This window comes from Patiria miniata, unplaced genomic scaffold, assembly GCF_015706575.1.
Source record: "Patiria miniata isolate m_02_andy unplaced genomic scaffold, ASM1570657v1 HiC_scaffold_17, whole genome shotgun sequence".
NCBI lineage: Eukaryota > Metazoa > Echinodermata > Asteroidea > Valvatida > Asterinidae > Patiria > Patiria miniata.
Genome location: NW_024037055.1, coordinates 7,355,324 through 7,362,161, shown reverse-complemented (window position 1 = coordinate 7,362,161; position 6,838 = coordinate 7,355,324). Strand labels below are relative to the sequence as shown.

General features: G+C 42.4%; 1 pseudogene; it reads right to left on the bottom strand.

The window, feature by feature from the left end:
* Positions 1-408: 408 nt before the first annotated feature.
* Positions 409-5,857, bottom strand: LOC119724004 (annotated as a pseudogene).
* Positions 5,858-6,838: the final 981 nt, after the last annotated feature.

The following is a 6,838-nucleotide window of genomic DNA, read 5'->3' as shown; positions in this document are numbered from 1 at the left end:
TATGTTAATCATTTCTTGCTCCGCACCGACGCTTTTTATTCGTGTTGTTGTTGTTGTTGTTGTTTTTTTTTTTACCGTGGACGGGGTATTATACAAAGGGGACCATAACACGGACAACATGGCACTCATCTATAAAACACTCGAACGCCAGTCAGATAAATTAAACAAATCAGCCACGAAGCGGGAATAAAGTGCGATTTGTACATGCAGAAGGTCGAGCGTTCCACACGTACAAATGAACGCTATTAGCATAACATCTGTACAATGAAATTTGCCTTTGGACAGTCGTCTATGTCTTACATGGTCAATTTTCAATTTTCATTTACAGCACCTTTATCCAATCAGAGCAAACAATAGAACATTTTTGTTTTCAAACTTATGCTCGACAGAGCTCAAGCCAGCCTTTCTAAAAGATAGCTAGATCGAAAATTAACAGCCATATTGTGAGACCAGTTTTGCTAAGCTACAAGAGATTATCGTCATCAGCAATAGAGAACCAGACTGTATTGTATACATTCACACCATCCTACGTACTGATTCATCAACATGAACACATCATCAGGTTTCTCCAAAAAGCAGCGTATCGTGCGTGCGGTCAACTAGCTGCACTCCACCAACCGATCAAGACACAAACAACCAATCCAGCACAAGTACCAATCAATTTCATTATACAAACTGCAGTTTCGAACCAGACCGGATGTGAATGACCTATTTCAGTTTGCACCATCGAGCAAAATCCTTACAGTTGTTCCAGACTAAAGAGTATCGGTAGGTCTCGTCCCCGATCTTAGATCGGGCTCTCTGGATCACTTCGTCAGGCGGATAACACTTGTTAAGCTCGTCGTACACCAGCCTATAGACAGGCTGGTTGAAATCAACTTTCTCCTCCACCACACCTTGCTCGTAGGTGTTGTGTACCACCTGGACTTTCTTCGAACCTGGGAACTGGTCAACCACTATGGCGTGGTGTCTTGGATGCAGGAGGTTGCCGTAAAACACGACTTGGTCTCCCGGCTTCAGGTCCTCGATTCTCTCCACTGCCCTGTCGTCGGTCCCCATTGCCGAAGTTATGGCACGGCCGATATGGGGTCCGACAATGGAGCCCAGGGGTTTCCCGATAATCAGACCCAAAGTGCCTCCGATGACGCTTCCAAGAAACGCACCGATTGGCGCTCCTATTCCAGGCAGAATGAAATTGCCCAAAACACCCCCTGCAACCTGCAGCCCTATGCCTATCAATGAAGCAAGCCCGGCACTACAAATCGCTTGGCTCACACGCTGTGAAGCAGTTACAATGAAATCTTTCAGAGAAATGTCGCCTGACTTTCTTTTCTCATACACCTCTTTGAGGTCCCAATAACACGCACAACCTTCGAAAAAGAACACCAAACCCGCCCCTATCCAGTTAGATCCTTGCACGAACCGCTCAATAAACTTTGCTCCCCCACCGATGTTATTGCTTCTTTTCCTCCCTCCGCCAGCGCAAAATTAGCTATCTCCCTGACGTAACTAAACCCAACCTTCACGCCGTTCGCAATTTGAGCCAGCTTTGTTCCCACAATGTCCGTGATTTGTTTACGCAGCCAGTCAAGCTGGCAGCTCTCTGCAACCCCGATCTTACAGTAAGACGCGAACGCTTCGCAGTTATCCCCAAACAGATGGTAACCAATGTCCCCCTTTCGCGACTCAGCCCGGGCAATAACCAACTCCGCCGTGTTGGCCTCTGTAATCACATCAGGATAATCGATACGAAACGTGTCACCCCACTGCTGGCGCAAGTCAAGCTCTTCTTCAACAATCTGCGCCGTAACGCTGCAGTTTGGTTTATGCCAATGTATAACTTTGACTTTCCCAACCTCATCACTGAGGCCAGACACGACTGCATGGTGCCATATGCCCCAAGGGCGGTGCCACGTGATATGATCCCCTACCTTTAAGTAATGACTAAGGTCGTCGAAGTATTCAATCTTGGTGCGACAGTCCTTCACCTGAAAGACCGGGTTTTTCTCCACAGGTACTTCTAGTTGTTCCTTCAGCACGACCCCACCGAGTTTCACCCATGGGCGAGTGTTGTCCACGTCTGGATGGAACAAGAAGCGCTCTGAGAGCCACTCCTGGCCGCATGAGGCGCAGCAAAGACCAATCACACGGGTACAACCTTCGTAGTCTTTGCTGTAGTATCTTCGCATCTTGAAGGGATTTGCATTGTCGCATCGTCCACATGGTTGAAGCTGTTGCGACGGTACTGCAATTGTAATGAATCCGTGATGTGGTGCAAAGATTTAGCATATCACAAACTTATATTTATTTTCTTCTTGTTTTATTTGGTTGGGGTGGGGTGGATTCTCAGTGTGTACACAAATAAGGAATATGTTTTATTCGTGTTACTCCTAATGTTTTCTCGAGTACTTTTTTTTACATCCACGGATTGCGGTTTGCCTAATCCTTAGCGTTTGTTTTCGATACACATCAAGATGGGATCGTAATGTTTGTGAATTATTGTGCATATTCTTATGATTTACGTGTTCAAAAAAGAAAAGTCTCAAAAAAATTGCTGTTCTGTGTCCACTTGGAACATTCTAATTGTTGATAATGTGGCTTACCGAGTCCTTTAGCTAGATCTTCGCGGTCCATCATTGTCAGGACTCTGCCCAAGTGCTCCACGGGATAATCGCCCTTGAAGTTTTGTCTCCAAATAACCAGCATCTCCTCAGCCTGCTGCCCGGGCTTTGAACTGTACTTCGTCATTGCTTTACTATATTGGGTCTCATCCAGGAGATAGAGGGCCAAATCCGGCCAGGATTCACCCAGGCCCATAGCAATCTTGCGGATGGTGGTTGTCTCCAGAAATTCCTCACCTGTTGATCAACAGACAGGAGATAGTTTCGGTAAGAGAGTCTGGTTCTTAAATTCCACTTGGGTTGGACCTCCAAGAATGTAAGAGATACGCAATCAGGAGGAGATCCATTCGTAATATTCACAAGATTTAGTTTCACTCCCTCCAACGTTTTGGGGGAGATCTCCAGACCCATTCGGCGCTATGGAAAAGTCACGTCTTACAAGTTTAGTGCTGATATGAGTGCAGTGTCTCCTCTACATTCTAAAAAGTACCTGTTCAGATTGACCCGTAATCCGCTTTTATTTGGCATAATACTCATCAGGGTAAACTATGACACCTTTCTTTGTCACAATGAGATATATCTTGATCATTTTCTGGGTCATTTTTTTCTATCCGGAAACCTGTACCTTAGCATTCTCAATTCCTTAGAAATATATGTAAGTGCAGTTGTTTTAAAGTTGTGGTGAATGGTGCTTTACTTATTTAACCCGATTCCCGAAAATAACCATTCAAGAATATCAAGATGCTTACCTAGCAACTTCAGCAGATCGTACCGATTGATTTTCTTGAGGGCGTCTTTCAATTCGCCCATCTTGGCAAAACCACCGTGTCGCTCCAACAGGGCTTTAAGCATCTGATTAGCCTGTTCCTTGCCGCATTCGGGGTAAGCGGCGCTGATGCTGCTACAATCGGTATCGTCAAATCCAACATGCTCTGCTACCACCGTCCATTCTCCTTCAAGTGCATCTGCCAGTTTCTTGAGAGACGTTTCGTCCAAAATTTCCATCCCTGTCAGGAAAATAAAGTGGGGAAGAGTCCGTTGTTTATTATAAACAACTGGCTTTTTTGCTATCTTGTTCTGCCCTGTCAGTGGTGACAAAAACTCATTTGTAATCATTTTGGCAAAAGAATAATGACCATCCGATTTTAAACCAGTAAATCCCAGTCATCCACACTCAACAGTTAGTTAAACATCAGTGGAAAGCCTATATCTTACTGATGCAACCTCAATTGTTCACCTACAAGCCCATTATTTAAGATTACCTTTATTTGTACACCCTGTACAGATAATATCTTTTCGCAAATAAATGAACACGTCATAATGATAGTTGGATATTTGACAGTTGGATATTTGAAGCTGTTATTGTTTACCACATCCTATTCTCTGATGATTTAAGGATCTCTTCATTAACAATTTGAAATAATGTGACAGTGAAAATGGCTGACAATAAATGACGGGATTCTTACCTATCATTTTCAGAAGGTCATACTTTCCCATTCGCTTCAGTGCCTTGGTCAATTGACCAATCATGTTAATGCCTAGGTAGCCTTCTCTCCACACCGTCAGCATTTGTCGGGCCTGCTTATCAACTTGGTCAACTGACTCTGCGATGCTTACAATTTGATGATCGGTTATGTGTAGCTTTGAAGCCAATGTCGGCCAGGCTTCTCCAAGTGCTTCAGCCAAAGGCACCAGCAAGGAGTCATCAAAAACCTCTGCACCTGTCATTTGATAGACGCAGGTTACAGGTTGGCGACAGCGGCAATCATACAGGTGTAGTTCATTAATTTGAAACGCATTCGTAAGACACATCAAGTGATTGTATCACATGAATTGGGATAAATTTTAACGGTTAAGAACGAGCGATTTCAATATGGGACAGCTGTAGGATCCGTCAAAGACTTTGCCTGAGAAACTGAGAAACATTTCCATTAAAAAAAATACTTCAGGTCCGTCAAGGCTGCTAAAGACTTATTCATCATTCCTTGCTCTATGTACATACTATTAACCAAAGTGGTATTTTTGCCAACACGCTTACCGTGCTCTCCCAGCACGTCGTAGCGTCCAATCCTCCTCAGAGCCCCGATGAGAAATCCCTCCATGTCCTCGCCGGTGTATCTCTTCGTCCATGCCGTCAACATGTGCCGGGCCTGCTCCTTGACATCCTCTGAATATGTCAGGCGAATGGCGTCACATTGCTCCTGATCGAAGCCAAGATGCTTAGCAAGACTTGGCCAGGTGTCTCCAAGTGCGGAGGCTGTTATTTCTAGGGACTCATCTGAGATAGCCCTCCCACCTGCGAACGACAGTTTCAAGATGTACCGTCTGTGTTCTTCAACAGAATCGATTCTTCTTTTTTTCTCGGAGTATTTTCAAGCTGATATCATTTGCGGACATTACACGGATTTCCGTGTGTGTAATGGAAGATTCACTGCTTGTCTGCCCCCATTTCTGAAGTCCGAATGACAATGGGGTCGGGGAACCAGACTATGAGTGCTTGGACCAAGATATTTCAGTGGGTTTTACTTGGCCCTTCAAAAAATCCCGCCACAAGGCGTATTGGTCACATGTTGTTGCATGTGTTGTTTCTGTTTATTTTTTGTTTATAGTGTGAACCAAATTAATAAAGTCATTGGCTGTTAACACAAATTGCATAGCGTAAGCCTGGAGATTCTGAAACAAGTGAATATGCGAACGTTTGCGTCTTTTCCATGCATGATGTCGTTAATATCGTTTTGATTTTAAACAATCCCAACTTCCCATTGTTATTATTCAAAGGAATCATTTGTAAACTCCAATTGAAAAATAATATAATTATGGATTTATAGAATTAAATCTTATTTTAATCGCTCTATTCTGTTGAACTTATAAAAAATAATGTCGAAGGCCACATTCGATTCGTTTTACCTTGGTTTTCCATTGCAGCCTTTTTGTTCTGGCGTTATTCGTTAAATTCTTCGTGAGTCAGCCTGCAATTCATTCAAGAAATAAAACGAAAGAAGAAGAGATGCCGTGTTACATTATCAACAAGTGGCTCTGCACAAATTGGTATGCAGTTCATCCCACATATAGGTTTATATGCAAAGGAACTCCACAACAAATTTAGAGGGTTTTAGTTTTGTTTTTTTTGCGGATTTCTATCTACGCTTATATTTTTCTAACTTTACCAAATTTCATGAGCATCACGAGTGAAGGATTTACAGTCTTACCTCGTTACATTCGATGTCCGGGCGCATAGTGCCGTTGGTTTAGACTGTGCAGCTAGATGCTTCGGCAGTTCGGGTCAAGTTCTATAAAATAAAATATAAGATCTCACCATTTTGATTGCCACAAACTCTTCTTACATAGTCAAAATAGGCTCGCATCTTGTGTAACAACTATCACGTAACTAATCCTTTTCCTCACAGAGTCAAATATATCAACAATTTACGCATAAAACAAAATCACACAGCCGTACACGATCAGGAAAGTTTTGCGAACATCGTAATAGAGGAAACGACATAGCATGAAACCCTCAAATAGAGTTTTATTTTTGAGAGAAAATCACGTCTAATGTATCCGGCAGCCACAGCTGCAACTAGCCTGGTGGCGTGGCGTCCGTGGATTAACAACAGGTTTATAATAATCTGATATAATTGTTATTGTGGTGTTTTTTTGGGTGTTATTCTGCTATGTAGCACAAAGGAAATGGTGAGCATCAATTATTTATCATTGATCTTCGGACCCACTTGATATGTAAACAAAACTGAGGAGCTATGCACTACATGTATAGCTAAAAATAAACAAACAAATTACATGTTTTTATTATCTTATCGACAGCTAGTTGAGAATGATGTTGATAGGTTCGTTTTTTTATTTGTCTTTAATCTATTTTTGCTTGGATTTCTTTTTCGAGTTCCTGGGAATTACGCTCGTCGTACAACGGCAATTTCCAATGATAAAAACTACACACTGGATGGTTTCGAAATGCTTGTTTTATATTTACATGGGTTTAAGTGTTCTTTCAATTCAGCAAAGCAAACATTTCTCATTGGAATTGTTTTCGTTTTGCTGAAAGAATTACTTTCTTTTGCGATGAAGGAGAGGTGCCGTGTTACATTCTCAACAAGTGACTCTACACAAACTGGCAGTTCATCCCACATAGGTTATCTTTTTTTGGCAAAACAACATGTATAGGTACAAATAAACAAACCAATTACATGTATTTATTATCTTAT